Source organism: Macrotis lagotis, chromosome 5 (assembly GCF_037893015.1).
Source record: "Macrotis lagotis isolate mMagLag1 chromosome 5, bilby.v1.9.chrom.fasta, whole genome shotgun sequence".
Taxonomy (NCBI): domain Eukaryota; kingdom Metazoa; phylum Chordata; class Mammalia; order Peramelemorphia; family Peramelidae; genus Macrotis; species Macrotis lagotis.
This window is the reverse complement of record NC_133662.1, coordinates 143,241,756-143,261,581: the sequence shown is the minus strand read 5'-3', so window position 1 is coordinate 143,261,581 and position 19,826 is coordinate 143,241,756. Positions and strand designations below refer to the sequence as shown.

The 19,826-nt window shown below is 37.7% G+C and overlaps 1 long non-coding RNA gene across 3 annotated transcripts in view; it reads right to left on the bottom strand.

Annotated features, from left to right (window-relative positions):
• Positions 1 to 17,308, bottom strand: part of LOC141487983 (uncharacterized) — a 162,959-nt gene extending 145,651 nt beyond the window's left edge. For all 3 annotated transcript variants that reach the window (XR_012468556.1, XR_012468555.1, XR_012468557.1), the window contains exons 1-2: positions 17,160 to 17,308; positions 7,572 to 7,660 (exon numbers count right to left, since the gene is read on the bottom strand). This is a non-coding gene — a long non-coding RNA (uncharacterized LOC141487983). The remainder of the gene's footprint in view (positions 1 to 7,571; positions 7,661 to 17,159) is intronic.
• Between the last annotated feature and the right edge of the window lie 2,518 nt (positions 17,309 to 19,826).

Here is a 19,826-nt window from a genome sequence, read left to right as displayed (position 1 = left end):
TCTGGAACACTATTACTATTCTCTTTCTCCCTTCCCATGGAATTTCACTTTCTAGAGAACATTTGCCCCAAATTTCTAACAACTAGCAGTCCCTAAGACCTTTTATATCCCTTCTTTTTTAAATTTCTTTTTTTATTTTATTTAATATTTATTCTCATTTTGTACAAATAATGTTTTTTTACATTAATAAAATATTCTTGTTTAAGAGTAAATGAAATACTCCCTCCCCCCCATAAATATAGACATGCTTGAGGGATAAAGTAAAGGGGAGAGAAAAAAATTAAAATTAAAAAACTAATAGTAATAATTGTAGGTATGGCCAGGTGGCACAATGGACAGAGCACCAGCCCTGGAGCCAAGAGTACCTGAGCCCACATCTGGACTGGTACACCCAATAATCACCCAGCTGTGTGACATGCAAGCCACCCGAACCCCACTGCCCTGAAAAAAAAAAAAAGAAAAAATACCCAAAATAAAATAAAATAGTAATAATAGTAGGGGTGGCTGGGTGGCAGACAGAGCATTGGCCCTTGAGCCAGATGCACCTAGGTCCAAATCCAGCCTCAGACACCCAACAATCACCCTGCTATGTGGCGCCAGGCAGGCCACCCAGCCCTATTTGCCCTGCACCCCCCCCCAAATAATAATACCAATAAAAATGTGCTTGAGTCTTTGTTCCAACACCAACAACTCTGTCATGGGTGGATCTCATTCTTTATGATAAGTCCATGGCAAAAGTTACTTCCATATTTTTCCACTGTTGCCATTGCTGATCAAAACTCCCTCCTTTCATATTTCTCCACTACCATGTACTCTATTTTCTCTCTCCTTTCACTCTGACTCTGCTGTAGGGTAGCTGAGTGGTGCAGCAGACAGATCCCCGACTCTGGGGCCAAGAGGCCCAGAGTACCCCCTACCCCTTAGGCCCAGCATCCACCTGGCCCTATGGTCCCGGACAGGCCATCCAATCCCAGCCTCTTGCTAGAGGTAAAAAGGAAAATGTGTTATATCTGACCACTCTCCCCCCCATGGTCCATCCTCTCCTCCTTCATTCACATCCCCACCCCTTCCCCTTGTCCCCCCTTTTCTTCTTACTCCAGATGCATATGCCCCATTGAGTATATATGCTGTTTCCTCTCCTAGCCACCTCTGATGAGAGCAAAGATTCCCTCATCCCCCCTTGCCTCCCCCCTTCCATATCATTGCAATAGCTCATTGTAATAAAGAAAATTCTTATTATATGAAATATCTTGGCCTATTCCCCCTCTCCTTTTTCTTTCTCCCATTACATTTCCCTTTTTTTCCTATTGACTCTATTTTTACACCATGTTTTATCTTCGAATTCCACTTTCTCCTGTACTTCAATTATAAAAGGTCCTTCTACCTGCTCTATTAACTGAGAAGGTTCATATGAGTATTATCAGTGTCATTTTTCTATACAGGAATACATGCAGTTCATGCTCATTAAGTCCCTCATATTTTTCCCTTCTCCTCCAATCTCCATGTTTAACCTGAGTCTAATATCTGATGATCAAACCTTATGTTCAGCTCTGGCCATTCCAACAGGAACATTTGAAATTCTCCTGGTTCATTGAAAGTCCATCTTTTTCCCTGGAAGAGGACATTCAGCCTTGCTGGGTAGTTCATTCTTGGCTGCATTCTAAGCTCTTTTGCCTTCCAGTATATTATATTCCAAGCCCTACGAGCTTCCAATGTCGTTGCTGCTAAGTCCTGTGTGATCCTGACTGCAGCTACACGATATTTGAACTGTGTCCTTCTGGCTGCTTGTAATATTTTCTCTTTGACTTGGGAGTTCTGTAACTTGGCTTTAATATTCCTAGGGGTTGGTTTTTTTTGGGATCTCTTTCTTGCGGGGATCAGTGGATTCTCTCCATTTCTATTTTGCCCTCTGCTTCTAGAATATCAGGCAAATTTCCTGTAGTAATTCTTTGAAAATGATGTCAAGGTTCTTTTCCTGATCATGACTTTCAGGTATTTCAATAATTTTTAAATTATATTTCCTAAGTCTGTTTTCCATATCAGTTGTTTTTTCAATAAGATATTTCACATTTTCTTCTAATTTTTCATTTTTTTGGTTTTGAAGTATTGATTCCTGATTTCTAGTAAATTCATCAATCTCCCTGAATTCTATTCTTTGTCTGAAGGATTTGTTCTCCTCAGAGAGTTTTCTTATCTCTTTTTTCCATCTGGCCAATTTTGCTTTTTAATGCATTCTTCTCCTCCATACCTTTTTGATCTGTTTTATCCATTTGACCTAAGCTGGTTTTTAGCATGCTATTTTTTTCAGCATTTTTTTGGATTTCCTTGACTAAGCTGCTGACTTCATTTTCATGTTTTTCCTGCATCTCTCTCATTTCTTTTCCCAGTTGTTCTTCTAACTCCCCCATTTGATTTTCAAAGTCTTTTTTGAGCTCTGTCATAGCCTGAACCCAATTTCTGTTTTTCTTGGAGTCTTTAGATGCAGGAGCTTTTGCTTTCTCATCTTCAGACTTAGTATTTTGATCCTTCTTAAGCTCATTTGCAATATATTTCTCGATGGTCTTCCTCTTGTTGCTCTGCTTGCACATTTTCCCAGCCTGAGCCTGGTTTTGGGGTGCTTCCTGAGCTTTTGGGACACTCCCACAAGGGTCTCAGTGTGTGAGGCTCTGCCCTCCCTCCTGGTCTGTGAATGACCATAAGTGCCCCCTTCTGCCACGGGGCTGAGTTGGGGGGACCCTGTTGTTCTATGGGGGGCCTAGACTGCGATCAGGATCTGAATGTGGTCAGAGCCCCAGAGTCCTGTTCCAGGGGCAGAGGACAGAGCTCTGCAGTCTCTCTCTCTCTTCACTCCCCTCCCTCAGCTCAGTGGGCTCATGCCCTGGGGGCTCCTGCTTCCCGGCTCTGCCTGCTTCTGTTCCTGGATCTGGGCTGCTGCTGGCCACACTGCTAGCTGTGTGCCCTGAGGGCTGGGCTCCATGTGCTCACTCTGGCAGAGGTTCCCCGCTGTTCCCCCACTTTGTGCCCGGTGCTCCTCAGGGTGCAGCTCAGGAAACTCCCCTACTGCTGTGAGCTGCAGCTCCCAGCGCCCTGGGGCTGCCTCCAGGAGGCTGAAGTTCTTTTGCTCTGATGGGCCACCCCTCTGGCGGGCTGCCCCTCAGACCCCGGGGAACAGAGCCTTTCTGCTCTTTTCCAGGTTACCTTGAGTAGGAGAACTGCCTCCCTGGGTCCCTCTGTGGGTTCTGTCTCTCCAAAGTTTCTATATCCCTTCTTATGGAGCACAATATTTTCAAAACAATATTGTATGATAAGGGTACAATACTATCAGAGAAGAAGTTTCTTCATGCTCTGTCTCCTGCTAGACTAAAGTTGCTATCGTGAAGCCACCTTCATGGAGGTATTTTTAAGTGATCTCTTTCCCCCTCAATTCCTATTGGGTTAAGATTCTCTCTCTTTCATTACCCATATGTAATCTCTCTCTCTCTCTCTCTCTCTCTCTCTCTCTCTCTCTCTCTCTCTCTCTCTCTCTTTTTCACCCTCTCCTATCTCTTCTAGTTTCTTTTTTCTTTTCTTTTTTTTTTGCTGAGACTATAGGAATCATTGTCCTTTCTCTGTTCACTGGTGAATCTGATATTTATTCCCTTCTATTACCTTCTTCCTCATTTCTCATTTATGCCCTATCTCACTCTGCCATTTTGTCCCACAAAATATTTTTAATCACCTGTAGGGGCTTGCATAGTTTAGTCCATGGTTCTATTTGTTTCTCCATATCACTTCTAATTACTTAGAGTCCATTAATACCTTCATTCCCAACATTCCTCCTTGGTTTTATTTGCTTGTTTTTTTTTTTTGTTTGTTTTGTTTTGTTTTTTTTACTTATAGGTCAGGCTTTCTCTTTAAAAATATAAAAAAAGAATCTTTAACCAAGGGCCAATTTATTTCCTTATTTCTCTTTCTCTTGGTAATTGTACTTGATCATCTTGGTCTGCACTCTAAAAGAATGCCTGTCATATAATTGTGCTTAATAAATGCTTCTTGACTGATTGGTTGATATTTACAGATGAAAAACTGAATTGACAAAACAGTGAAGGGCTTTTCATAAGTAACTAAGCTCCTCAGAATTCAAGGCCTTTTCCTCTCATACTTAATCTCATTCTTTTTTTTCCAATTAAAATACTGCGGATTCCCAGATACCTTCCTTCTAAAGCCTATTATGGCGTGAGGTCTTAAATAACTATTGTCAGGGTGGCTCCTTTGAATTAAGGCACCATCTTTAAAAGACCTCTATATTTCCTTCAGGAGAGAACTGTTCTATCAATTTCAATAATCACTTCTCTTTTAATCACTAAACCACCAGACCTTAACTGACTAGCTAGTTCCCTCTACTGGTTTATTGCTAACACCACATTTTTTTTTTCCCATTCTATAGCTTCATCTAACATTCTGTGGAAAGGCTAAGCATATTTTTACTTCTTTCTTTTCTACCTCCCTGCAAATAGCACAGATCCTTCTTTAGCTTTTGTTAAAGGTTAAGAGTTTTGTCCATTAGTCATTAAAGATAAGAATCAAAGTTCTTAAAATAACATTTAAACTTCACATAGATTCCATAATTTTAAAACCTGTACAAATTTGGTTGGGAACAGGAGAGCAGCATTTAGTACAACCCACCCCTTATTTAATAAATAGATCAGGGGGGCAGCTAGATGGAGACATGGATAGAGCTCCCACCCTGGAGTCAGGAGGACCTGAGTTCAAACATAACCTCAGATACTAAAAAACAAAAACAAAACCCTAGCTGTGTGACCTTGGGCAAGTCACTTAACCCTTGCAAAAAACAAACAAACTCCAAAATAAATAGATCAGGAGACATAAGTACAAAGAGTTTTGTATAAGATTTACAAGTAATTTGAATAAGGTCAAACATTTAGCAAAAAGATTTGAATTCACATACTTTGACTTGAAAGTTAATATTCTTTTTATATATTACAAAGTCTTTTCAGGATTAAGAATATTTATAAGATTTGAGACTGAATGACCTAGCTCTTTCAGACTAGTATATAGAGAAGTAGTCTGGATCTTTCTTTGCTTCTGTACATGGCCTAAACAACTTTATCCAGGACTTGACCCCCCAGTGGATCTCATCTTTTTTTGGAAATTGAATTTTCAAGTGTATTGAAACCTCTTATTGGTTTTTTAAAAGATCTCTTCTGGGGTGGCTAGGTGGTGTAGTGGATAAAGCAACGGCCTTGGAGTCAGGAGTACCTGGGTTCAAATCCAGTCTCAGACACTTAATAATTACCTAGCTGTGTGGCCTTGGGCAAGCCACTTAACCCTATTTGCTTTGCAAAAAGCAAAAAAATAAATAAAGAAAAAGAAAAGATTCCTTCTGTAATCTTACAGACTTTTTATTCTCCTTCTCCTTGGGATACAAATCTTTTATAATCTCTGTTTTTTTTTGAACTCCTATATTTTATTCCTCTGGAATAGAAAGTTCTTTCCCATTCTGACCTCTAAGTACTATTCACTCCTATTTTCCTCTTCTACAATCTTCTATTGCTCTAGGACCCATAAGTTCTGACTTGCCTTAGGTGTATTTTCTGATCTTTTTGGATTTTACAGAAACATAGGTTAGAATGGATGGCTTTGCCTTTTGTATGAAATTTAGTTTCTTCCCCCATTGCTCCAGATTGAGGATCAGACTCTGTTATCTTTGAAGATCTTAGGTTCCTCTGTCAAATAGGATGCATCACAGTCCACTTTCTTGACTCTATTCTCCTGGTATTGAGAAACTCATTGACTGATTTTGTTCTTCTATTTAGATCCTGAGGCCTCCATTAAACCTCCCATAATTTCCTGGTTTCCCAAATTACTATGGTTCCCACCACATTGGCAGTGAAGAGATATTAGAAACATTAGTGGATTATTGATTTTTTATATAATTCTAGGATTAGCAATCAACAGTCATTTTTATTTCTATGTGTCAAACTCTGAATAGAGGGAGGGGAACTATAAAAAGGAGATGTATAGAGTAATATTGACTCCTTTCTATTTTAAAGAATCCTACCTATATTCCTTTAGATAAGATACATTTATAAATATTTATTCTACTAGAGAATCCTCATATATTCAAAAATTCCAACATATATAATGAATATGTGACAAAGGTAAATAAAATGAAAATATTGATATTTGAACAAAAAATAATACAGATTGCTATGAATGAGTATGATGTTTTTTGGTATAGGATGATAGGCTTATGTTTTATAAAGACATTTCTTATTTATATAACAGGAGAGACAAGGCAATAAGCACTTATTAAATGCCTATTACATGCCAGGGATTGTGATAACCTTTCAAGACACAAAAAAGAAAAAAAAAAAAAAGAAAATACCTGCCATGAAGGAGCTTACATAGAGAAGATGTCTCTCAAAAAGGAACTGAAAAGTATAAAAAGAAGAGGGAAGGGATAATGAAGATACTCAACTCTGGACATGGTTTTGCAATCCAGAAAGTTATTAGAACTGGGGAAAGAATGATGGTTGAGGTTCCAGGAGGAACCCATCAATGAGATGAAGGAGTCAATCTGGGAAAGGGTTATTCCAGAATAACAAGGTCACATTGATAGTTGTAAGTTTAAGTGAAAGGAGCTGTTATGTGAAAGTAGCTGTTGTATAAAACTACTGCCAAGCTTTGTTTTGCTTTTCAGAAAATCAAAAGAGCTGGGAGGGAGATTAAGGGGCATTTGCAAGCAGGTACAACATGCCCATCTGCTGCAATCTTGGTATGGAAGGGAAGACTCAATTATGTTCAATGAAAAGCCTTGATGCCCAATTTGGACCTTATATAGTTGACATTTTATAGCTGATTCTCACACACACACTAAACATATGGTGAAGAGGAGCCTTTTTTATTGGACTGTGGATTAAGAACTGCATTTAAATAAAAGTACTGATGAGTCAAAGTAGGTCTCTAGTTCTTGCTATTTTTTCCCCTGGTAATGTTTGATGGGAAAGATGTGCTGTAAATCTCCTGGGCACACTCTCTCCTATACTACCTCAGTCTCTGAAATTGAACTTAAATCAATTTTTACGTAGTATCAGTCCTACCAAGTTTGCTTTCAAAGCAGCATAGCCCTCAGATAATTATTTGTCTCTGCTCTCACAGTCATTAGATTGCTTAAGTCTTTCCTCAGAGCCCTATTGTTGTTATTGTTCCTCATTTATTCTCAAAGAAGATCATTGCCATCATAAAGTGATCTTTTGACTTGGACATGAATTGAATTAAGTGGGGCAGAATTATGCAAAGTCATCAATCTCACTCTCTTTCCAAGTTATAGGGATGCGTTGGCAAGAGAAAAGTCAAGACAACTTATTGATGGCCCAGGAACTTATTGACTCACTGATGGGCTGCAGAGGTTGCCACATCTGGTAAAGATTCTGACTTATAGATCACTGGTTGCTCACCATTTCATAAGCTCACATGGATGATTTTAATGCTCCTTCAGCAAAAACATGGGCAAACAAAATGCAAAGAGGCAAAGAACAGAGACCTGGCTTCACAATCTTCATACTGACCTTGAGGCCTGAGTCTTCTCCTCAACCAGAGGCTTATAGAATATCTGTTCTCCAACTCAGCCAGAAAGAAAAGAAAGCCATCACAGTCCCTGAAACATAGAACGTACTAAATGAATAAATATTGATTTACTGATTCAATACATTGGTGATTTAGTGCCATTTGAATGCTCCCTAGTTGTGGCACTTCATTTTGCATCACAGTCCCTCAAAAAAGGCTCCTCTTCAACATGTACTTTCTTGGCTAAAATCATTTACAGAATATCAGAGCATATTCCAAATGCCTAATACATCATCATTCCTTTTCAGCAGTAGGCAGCCTCTCCCTTGTGGAGATCGCAACAAACAAGCAGCCACTTTCTATTATTTTTTGTTTTTGCTTTTGTTCTGCTAGAATGTTTTTCTATCTTTCCCAGGCTAAAATCCAGCTGTTCCTCAAGATGGAACCCACTACTGCTCAACAGGAGAGCTTTCCAATATCAACTAATGTACTACCCCAGGGACAGTATAGTCCATGGAGTCATGAAGATTAGACATGGGTGAATAAGAACAGCAACAATAATTATTCCTCCTTAGAGAACATATTGCTACTCCTAACCTTCCCAATACCCACAAATATACACAGACACATAGACACACACACATTAGATGCTGTATTTTATTTGGGAATGGACAACCTGAATTCAAGTGATCCATCAGTTTCAGTCTCCCCAGTGGAAAGGATTATTTCATATACCATGTGCCTGGCTGGCCTCTCATTATGTTTGAAAAAATAAAATTTTCATTATCAGAACAATTTATTATTTTCCCCAGTCCCATGAATTTCCTATTTTTTACATTCACTTTATAACATCTGCTGCAAGTTGCATGATTTTTCATGATGAATTAGCAAATATATCCATTATTTGTTACAAAAAGTTTCTGGGATGTTGATTGCATAGAGCTTTCTTTTACTTTTGGCAATGGGTTTAAATGACTTGTCCAAGGTCACACAGCTAGGCAATTATTAAGTGTCTGAGGTCAAATTTGAACTCAGGTCCTCCTGACTCCAGAGCTGATGCTCTATCCACTGCACCACCTAGATGCCCCAGTACTTTTTTTTTCAAGGCAATGGGGTTAAGTGGCTTGCCCAAGGCCACATGGCTAGGTAATTATTAAGTGTCTGAGGTCGGATTTGAACCCAGGTACTCCTGACTCCAAGGCCCGTGCTCTATTCACTTTGCCCCTCTAGCCGCCCCCCTCTCCCAGTACTTTCTTTAGTTAGGTATGCTCACCCTATATCAATTCAACAAATTGGAGTTGCATGTACAAATACAATTCTTATGCTTTTTAAGGTGATTTTTTTTAGATTTATGCAAAACAATGCGGTTACGTGGCTTGCCCAAGGCCACAAAGCTTGATAATCATTAAATGTCTGAGGTCAGATTTGAACTCAGGTACTCCTGACTCCAGGGTCAGTGCTCTATCCACTGCAGTACCTAGCTGTCCTTTTAAAGTAATTTTTACTGGGAAAACCTAAATTAAGATCAAGAGATTAAAATTAATTCATATATTGGGAAAGTTTGTTGGTCACTTGAGGAAAGTCCATATAGATGCTTTAGCTAAATATTTTTTTATGTTTTTTTCTTTCTTTTTTAAGACAATGGGATTAAGTGACTTTGCCCAAGGTCACACAGCTAGTAAGTATCAAGTGTCTATAATCGAATTTGAACTCAAGCCTTCCTGACTCCAGGCCAGTGCTCTAACTACTGAGCATTAAGCCCCATTATGATTTACATTAAAATATAAATGATATCTTAATTAATCTAACATTCCCTCAATTTAAACTTTGCAACTTTCTGTACCCTCTAGGACATTATATATGTTTTCATTTATTTATTCTTTTTTTAAAAAAATATACAGATTTATAATACACAATTGAAAACTACAATATTCTCTCAGAATCTAAAAATTATATCTCATTTTAATTATGGGAACCATTCAATTTAATTCTTTGATTCAAAAGACAGTAAGGTTGTCATTATCAAATACAGAGAGAAGATATCCCCTAGAATTTGTTAGCAGAACTATTTGTTGGGAGAAAAAAATCTGTATGTAAATCATAATGAATCTGTATTTGAGGAAAACTTTAAAAAAGAAAAGGTGAAGAGAGAGGAGTGAGATGTTGGGATAGAGAAAAGAGGCATAAAGAGAATGGAGGGAGGGGAGGAAATGGAGAGAAGTGGGAAAGGGGATGAAGGAAATAGAAAGTAGAGGAGAAAGAGGTAGAGGCAGAGATGAAAGAGAGGAAGAAAATAGAAAGAAAGGGGAAAGAAGGACAAAAAAGCACATAGGTGAAATTGGAAAAGGAGGGAGGCAGAAATAGAAAGGGAAGAGAGTGAAAGAGAAGAGAAAATGGAAGGGAAGGGATAAGAAAAGTAGAGAGTGAGAAAAGAGTACAGAAGAAAAAAGGAGACAGAATGAAAGCATAGAAAGAAGGAGAAGATGGAGTGAGAGGAGAGAAGAAAGAACAGAAGGACAGGGGAGAAGAGGAGGGGAGAGAGGGGAAACACATGTACTTCATTTTTTCTGTTTGTATTTCAGCACAGTTAATAAATTTGTTCAGAATGACTGTACTCTTCCTGACCCCCTATAAGATCTGAAATTGGTTCAGACCAATAAGAATGTTGTAAAAAGAGGTTTGGTTTCATAGTAATATGCTTCAGGTGATGTTGGCAGCAAACATAACACAAATCATGAAAAATCACTGCTGCACATCTCTTCTCGCCAATTCCTAAAGTTCAAAAGCAGTCATGTTAAATTAGGGACTTAATCAGTCCAGACTCCAGTCCTTACTGAAAAATGCAGTGATGACAACGATGATAATGCTTAATTCCACCATGTTTTCACACCCCAAGTCATCTGCTTTGCTGGATGAGCTGCATCTTGAGGAAAAATTAACATGTGGCATGTGAAAGAGAAGGCAGCATAATTGGGCTCCTGCCCAGATCTTGAAGGAAGAGAATCCCATCCCTTAAGCTGGATAGGAGTAGTATTATATATGAGCAGGACCTTCATTTTGTAGTTCCAACTGTTCATTTCATAAACACTCTCCCATGGGTCACTTCAATCTCTGGTTCCTTTGTTATAATAACTCAGGTTCAAGTATCACTTTTGAAGTACAAGCCAACACCTAATAATGTATTTTGGGATCTGATCAATTTTGTCTCATCCTCCCATCTTGATCATCTTACTCCAATGCCTGTATTTTCTAGGTACATTTATTATTTTTTAGTGAACACATTTGCAAAACAGGCCAAGTTATGAACATCTTCCCACAGACTTTAAATATGAATCAATCTTTTTTGCCAAATTGATAACAATCCAACTTTCAAATATCCATGCCTAGTGATGCTAGGGAAAACATATTAGGCAATGGAATTAAACTCTAGTTTAGTCAATAGAATACAATCTTCCCCCCCAAAAAAAATTTGCGTTAATTTTTTTAAATGCTGCCAACAATAGCCAAGAAAATTAGTGTTCTGATTGTCTGTTCTCAAAGCAATTTGTCCCCATCTCAGCTTTTAAACGCATTCCCTAAACAAAAACTACCCCCCCCACATACACCCAGAAGCAGATGTGAAATGTGGTCAGGAGGTGGCAGTGTTCCACTATATCTGCTTTTCCCCAACCTGCCTACATAACAAGAGAATAAAATTGTTCTTTTGGTTTCAACTCAACCAACATTTACTAAGCTCTGAGATTAGATCTAGAATTGGAAAAGACTATAGATTCCATCTAATCCAACCCACTTATTTTAAATATGAAGAAAGTGAGGACCAGGAATAATAATGTCTTGCCTAAGGTCAGACAGCAGAGAAATTGTGATAACATTCTGGTTCCCTGCCTTTGGATTCAATGTACTTTCTATGGCTCATGATATGACTATGCTAAAAGGAATCATATTAATGAATTAGAGAATAGAAAAGATTATGATTGTAAGATGCTGCAATTCAATTCCATAAATAATTGTATTGATCACAACATCAAGTGGTACGATTCTCTTGAGTCTCTTCCTCTGTTAAAAGGAAGAATGAGGGGCAGCTAGGTGGCACAGTGGATAGAGTAGCAGGTGATGTTGGCAGCAGACATAACACAAATCATGAAAAATCACTGCCCTGGAGTCAGGAGGACCTGAGTTCAAATCCAGTCTCAGACACTTAATAATTATTTAGCTGTGTGATCTTAGGCAAGTCACTTAATCTCATTGCCTAGCCAAAAAAAAAAGGAAGAATGAATTGCCTTTATACTTTGATTTACAATGGAAACTTGGGAAAACTAGATTTAGGAGCAAAAAGCACAATTTCATGACTGCAATTCCTTAGCTGCATGACCTCTCTATGGTTACATATAAGCTTTTCTCATATGTAAAATGGGTGAGACCATCAAAATGATCTCCATTAGTAATTGTTCCAATCCTAGATCAATGTTCCTTATTTAGAGAAAAATTCCTGGACACAAGAAAATGGAACACTTCATATGAAACTTTTTCAAATACCTCTAGATGAAGTCACAGAACTTTAAAGTTCTCTGGGACATTTTGTTGTAAATGTAATTATCAAAAGTACTTGCTTTATATTAATAACAAGCCCCCATGTTACAAAGCTGTATTTTCTTCCATAGACATTCTATTCATATGAACTACAAGAGGCTATACAGATTACTGGACTGAAGAAGACTTAGTTCAAAATGCATCCTTAGAAACTTACCAGCTCTTTAGACTAAGGCAAATTCACTTAAACTGCTGAATCTTTAGTATCTTAACAGATAAAATAAGGATTAAAAATAGCACCTATTTCACAGGATTATTGGGAAGAACAAAGAAGATAGGGTATATACATAGGAAAATATGGTTATTATAGATTTAGAGCTGGAAGGGACTTAAAGACCATTCAGTCTAAACCACCTCAATTTACAGATGAGGAAAAATGCTCTGCAAAGCTTTAATGTGCAAAATAAATGTGCCATTACTTATTAAATATGTTTCTGTGATATTCATATGCATATGATAGGTATATACATAATCATAAATACACATACACTCATACCTTCACAAATGTGCATGCTCACACAAACACCTACAAACAAATATGTATATATAAATATGCATGTAAATAGTACATACAAGCATATAAAATGTACACATGTGTATATAATAAATATATATACATCCACATAGAATCCATATATACATATTCTCTCCCACTCCCTCTCTCCCCCTCTCCCTCTGTCTCTGTTTCTCTGTTTCTCTCTATCTTTCTCTCTTCCTCCCTCCAGAGACAGTGTGATATAGTGGCTTAAGAGTCAGTAAATTACTGTTTCTATCATATAGTAACTGAAGGGCTAGGCATGCCACTTCACTCTGAGCCACTTGCTCAGACAACGTTTTAAGTTTGTAGAACAGTCACCCAGCTGATGTGATAGAATTTTCTCATTAGATTTTTTTCTATTCCAATGAAATTATTGGCCCAAACAAAAAATTCATATATTTACAAAGTATCCCAATAATCAGTGTAATTTTATAGCATAACACTTCACTTTCACTTTTGTAACATCCTATATATAATCTCTCTTTGCTATTGTAGTGCTCTACCCCTTCCCTTTTTACTTACCTCAAATACTTCCCCAACACTCCTCCCCTGTCCAAGGTTAGATCTGTTAAAATCCATTCCTCCCTTATAGTTCTCTAGATGACCTTAAAGGGATTGAGGGCGTTGCCAAGGTCTCTATCATTAGCTCAAGACCTGAGTGGTAATTTTCTCCCAATATTAGGAGTCCCCAATATTCCAGTTCCATTTAACTATTTAACATGCCAATGCTCTCCTCATACCCAGAGGCACCTCTGGAATAGGATAGGAGAATTAGGTTCACAGTTCATTTCAGTTCCTACATAGTATTAGTCCCACAAAGTTCCAAAGCCAAAAGCTCATTGTTGTTTGTTTAAGTTTTCAGAGTTTCTCTCCTAGGCTACTTGTAAACTTTGACCTGGAATTTGGGCTCCAAAGTCTCCATAGTTTAAGTTTCTTGGCCCAGAAACTCTACTTTGTGCACTTTGAAAACTAGACAAATGAAATAAGTTGAAACTCCAAACCTATTTCTCAGTGACATAAGAGTTTGAAGGCCACATCGCAGTCTAATTTATTGCATTGGTGACTGTGCAATGAGTGAGCCGTTACACCTGGACACATTTGGAAACAGAAAGAGAAACTATTAAGTCAAATTGGTGCAGTGGGTAGAGTGCCAAGCCTTGAGTGGAGGAAGATACATCTTCCTAAGTTCAAATTCAACCTCACTTATAACCTCACTCATAATTCACTTACTCTCTATTTCATGCATGTCCTCTTACATGAAATGACCCTGGGTAAACCAATTAACTTAGCTTGATGCAGTCTCCTCATCTGTAAAGTGAGCTGGAGAAAGAAATGGCAAACCACTCCAGTAGTTTTGCCAAGAAAATCCCAAATGGGGTCACAGAAAGTTGGGACTGAAACAACTGAGTAACGACACCAGATTCAAAGATGCAGTTATCTCTGGTTAGGCAGCCAGTGAAAAGAGAGTATTCTTATTTATGTTTTAGGGAGTAAACATAGAATGCCTTCTCTTAGATGCAGGTTTCTGATCACTTCCACATTGGTGTCTTCATCTTGAGGGTTTTGGGCTTGCACCAAATCCCTGTTTCATGCATGTATATTTATTTGCATGCCCATATGGTATATAACATATTCAGACATAGATATGTTTAGATCATGCACACACATAAATTGAAAGAGGGAAGAACCTGGGAATTTCTGGGGATTGTGCAAAATTATTTTGTGCAAAATCCAAATAATTATAGTTACATAAAGTCAACTTTCTATAGCAGGTTATTGCCTTCAGATTTTTCAGTCTCAGCAGCAATAGTTACAAATATTGAGAGAAGGGGAAGACAGAAGTCACAGATCTAACGGAATCTTTTTACGTGCTTCAGTGACTATGCTTTCTTGTACTTCCATGCTACTGGAATATTTATAAGCTTATAAGTCAGTGAACCATATTAAGTTCCTACTATTTTCCTACTACTGTTCTAAGTTTTGGAAATACTAAGAAAGACAAAAGTCAGTCCCTGACCTTGAGCTCAAAGTCTAATTGGGGAGGTAACATGTGACAAAGACATACGAACATGTATAAGATAATTAAGAATTGACAGAGGAAAGATCCTAGAATCATGAAGGATAGGAAAAAATAAGCAATTATTAAAGGACTACTAAGTTCTAAGCATATTAATATTTTCTTATATGAGTCTTAAAACAACCTTGGGTAGTCAGGGCCATTATTGCACTCAGTTTACAGCTGAGGAAACTGAAGCAAATGAAGATTGAGTGACTTGCCTAGGGTCACACAAGTAAATACCCAAGACTAGATTTGACCTCAGGTCCTCCTGACTCTAGGTCCAGTTCTCTATCCACTATGCTATACTGCAGCCCTGCTTGGGAAAGATTTCTTGTAGAAGGTGGGATTTACATGATACTTGAAGAAAGCCAGGAGTTGGAAATGAAGAGGGAGAGCATTCCAGTCATGAGAAATAGGCAGAAAAAAATCTTGGGAGACAAGAAGTGTCTTGTTCAGAAAACAAGAAGAAGCTCCCCTTTCTTCTTTGTAAAGATTGAGATATGAGGATGTAGAACAATTTAGATATTGTAAGATGTTTTAGAAAATGTTTTGATGAATTCATTCCCTTTTTCTTCTTTTTTAGAAAAGAGATCATTTTTATTAGATTGAAGAGTATAGGTTGCAAAGGGAGGAGAAGTGCTAGCGGGAAGAAGGGGTTATGTTTTGAAGACCTTTGAATGTCAAATGGAGAATTTTTTTTAGGTTTTTGCAAGGCAAATGGGGTTAAGTGGCTTGCCCAAGGCCACACAGCTAGGTAATTATTAAGTGTCTGAGACTGGATTTGAACCCAGGTACTCCTGACTCCAAGGCCGGTGCTTTATCCACTGTGCCACCTAGCCACCCCTAAATGGAGGATTTTTGTGACAGAATCTGGAGATGATAGGCAACTGCTTGTAGCTTAATGAGTAAAAGGGTAACATACAGTGATGGGCACTTTAGGAAAAGCATTTTGGAGGATCTACTGGAGTGGGAACAAACTTGTAGCAGGAAGGCCAACCAGTAGGCTTTTGCAAAAGACAAGGCACAAGGACTTGCACTGGGATGATGTCAGAGGAGTGACTGTTATATAGAAAAAGAATGACATTCCTTATCCCTCAATATATAATTAACTTCTAGGGAAGATCTAAATCACATGGTAATACAATGGATTTTTGGGGAGTGTAGAATTCCATGCAAAAGAGATAGTCATTGTCTTTAGAGCTGCTTTGACAGCATCCTCAAGTTCACATCTTTTTTCAGGAGACTTAATGGATTTGGGGGTATTTTATAAGTTTTCTGCAAATGATTATGGACTCCTTTGAGTCCTTTGTATCTTCTGCATTTTCTTAGGGTAAAAATGAGTCAAACAGGTTTAAGTGACTTGGTTAGCATCACACAATTAATGTCTGAGACCAGATTTGAATTTAGGAAAATAACATGAATTCAAATCCAACCTTAGACATTAGCTGTGTGATCCTGACAAGTCACTTAAACCTCTTTGCTTCAGTTTCTTCATCCATCGTGAAGAAGAAAATAGCAAACCACTCTAATATATTTGCCAAGGAAACCCCACATGGGGTGACAAAGATTTAGACAAGAATGAAAAATCATCAAACAACAATAAAACCCAAGGAGAAAAAAAAGGTAAGTATACTTAATAGCATTGGCATAGTTGCATATTGTTTAACATTTAATATTAGCCCCCTTAAGTAAACAGCATTTTTCTTGAGGTTGTTGTACTTTGAGAAGATTTATTTTGCCCCTATGAATTTGGCATTTGAGCATTTATGGCATTTATATATGTATGCCATATTATATGATTAAATTACTAACCACAATTCATTTATGGTAAAAGGCTCCTTCTCTGATTTTATTTTTATCAAAAGTAAATTTACCCATAAAATCTTTAAAGAGAAAGTAATCCTGAAATCTTGATCCAGAGGGCAGGATGAACTCTTCCCAGTCTTCCCCAGGACCCTGCTTTAGTTTAATGCTCTAACTAAGGCAACAGATGCCCTGTTACATTTGAAGTTATGGGGCCGTGGGAGAGAGCCACATCCATGTCTCATCAGCTCATGATCCTATCTTGTCTCAAGATCTTATTTCATTACTCCCTAGGCCAAGAATACATCTAGTCTGATCCACAGCCAAACAATGTGATTCTGGGGCATAGATATGGATTACTGAAGATAAAGTGGCCTGGCTATGAGGCATACTGTAAAAACACATGTGCTTATTAGATGGCACCCCATTGCTGCCGCCTCGGCCTCTCTTGCCAAGCTGAAAGTTGCTGGCACATGCTCCTCTGGTCTCCCAAGTGAATCACAAGATTGCTTACACTCCAAAAATTAAATCTAATAGTTTGAGAGTCCTAGGGGAGTTAAATATCTATGAACTTTTGGTTCGTTTAGGGACAGAACCTACCTTCTAGCTGATGCAGCATCATCACTGGTGCCAGGAGGGCTTGTTCGTCATTCTCACAGGTGCAAGCTATTTCTTCCTGAATGAATCAGAGAGCCTGGTCTAAATTCTTTGTAATGCTCTGAGCTCCTTACATCATGAACGCAGATGCAGCCAAGCTCCTCAGAGAATTTACACTCAGTTCTAAGCCTCTAAAAGTAAAGCTTTCCCTGAGTGGCCCCTTATATGGCCATCTCCAAGCTCTGACCAATGCAGAGTGGAAACCTCTTTATGGAAGAAGATATCAAGTCTGAAGGGCAGCTAGGTGGCAAAGTGGAGAGAGCGCCAGGCGTGGAGTCAGGAAGTCTCATCCTGACAATCTGAGTTCAAATCTGTTCTCAGACTACTAACTGTTTAACCACAGGCAAGTCACTTAAACCCGTTTGCCTCAGTTTCCTCATCTATAAAATGAGTTGGAGAAGGAAATGGCTAACTGCTTCAATATCTTTGTTAAGGAAATCCTAAATAGATTCACAGAGAGTCAGAAAAACTGAAAAAAAAAATAAAATCAGAATGAAGTATGGAAAATCAACTGGCTTGCAGGAGTAAGACTTTAACTTTTCAGACAGATTTCCTGGAGGGTTTTAAGACTGAGGTAATTTCAGAAACATCCACTGCTTCTTCTTTGAAATACAGGGACCAGTAACATATCTAAAATCATAGTATAAGGGAGAACTGGCATTAGGAGAATCATAGATTCTCTGTTAACTGAAATACTTTTCCTTCCTTTGAAAACCACATGGGAAGTACAATTAGCCAGTGGTTCATATGTTTTAATAATCTTTGAGTTTAGGGTATAGTTATTAAAAAACTAACCTGACGCCAATGTAATTTTATTCATTTTATTTTAATGCAAACAAAACCCCTTGTTTTTTTTTTTTAATTTCACAAGATTTATTGATGATTGTTTTGTTGTTGTTGTTCTTTCTATTTATTCTGTGTGTGTGTGTGTGTGTGTGTGTGTATGTATGTATGTATGTTTGTGACAGTGGGGTTTTTGATTGTAATCCTCTTGTATTTTTCCTGGCTCTGATTTGCATCACTTCATGCAAGTCTTTTTGAGTTTCTCTGTATTCAATACACTCATCATTTCTTATGCACAATAACATTGCATTATATACATGTTGTTTTTCAGTCATTTTGGTGATGTGCAACTCTTAGTGGCCCTATTTATAGTGTCTTACTTTTTTTGCTCAAGGCAATGCGGGTAAGTGACTTGTCCAAGATCACACAGTTATGTAACTATCTAAGATAGCATTTGAACTCAGGTCCTCCTGTCTCCATGGCTGGTGCTCTATCCACTGTGCCATCTAACTGTGCCTCCTATTTACAGTTTCTTGAAAAAAGATATTGGAGTGCTTTTCCATTTCCTTCTTCAGTTCATCTAACAGATTATGAAACTGAGACAGAGTGAAGTGCCTTGCACATGGCAACACAACTAGGAAATATTTTAGACCAGCTTTCACCTCAGTGCTTCCTGACTTCAGGCCCTATGCTCTATCCGCTATTCTACTCAGCTGCCCTTTATATTCAGTACCATAATTTATTTAGCCTTTCCCAGATAAATGAGCATCTACTTGATTTCAAGCTCTTTCTACTATAATCAAAACTGAAGTTTGTGAAAGAATAAAATATAATTGGTCTTGGTCACAAAGAAGATAAACAAAAATATATCTTCCCTTGTTTCTTCGCAGTGTCAGAGTACGTGGTTGTGGAAGATTTCACATGTCAGATGTTTTTTGAAAATGTTTGACTCAGTTCTCTTGAATTTATTTCCTTTTTTTCTCTTAAAAATTATTTCTTATAAGGGCTGACAGACTTGGAGTAGGGGGAAGCTAGATGATGTAAATAATAACAAAATAAACCTCAATAAAATTTATTTGTAAATAAACAGAAAACAACAGCAACTTGACAACCTAGCAGCAAAAATGAAGGAAAGAAAAACAATTTTCTAATAATGTAAAACAAAGGATAGTACCATATTTGATGATATAGTTAGTATACAAAAGCATTTCAATGGGCAAGAATTATTAGCCATCTCTAATAAGATAAAATTTAATTGCCATGACTGTGAAATCCTACAGGTAAGTTCAAGAAGTCATTTGCTTAAGAAAAACAAGTGGAAGCATGGTATAAAGAGTGCTCATAAAATATATTTGGCATTTTTGATGAACTACAAGCTCAATATGAGTTAATATAGTGAAATGGTGGCCAAAAATAATGCAATCTTCTTAAGTAATGTGTAGAATTTGTTATATACATTTATTTAAAAAAAAAACCTGAGTTCCAAATTCTCTCCTTTCTAGCCCCTCCTTAATCCACCAAGAAGGCAAGCAACCTGTGAAGTCATACAATGCTTATCAACTATAGTGAGGAAGAAAAAAAATACCAAATGTGAAAAAAATTATACTTCAACCTCTCCTTAGTGTTCATCAATTATCCATCTAGAGATGGATAGTATTTTTCATCATGAGCCCTTTGGAATTATCATGAATTACTATATTAATCAGAATAGCTGTCTTTCACAATATAGCATCACTTCCATATTACTTTTACTGTATACCATAGTCTCCTGGTTCCATTCAGCATAAGTGCATAAATAGAAGCAAAATGTCCTAATGAAGAAAAATG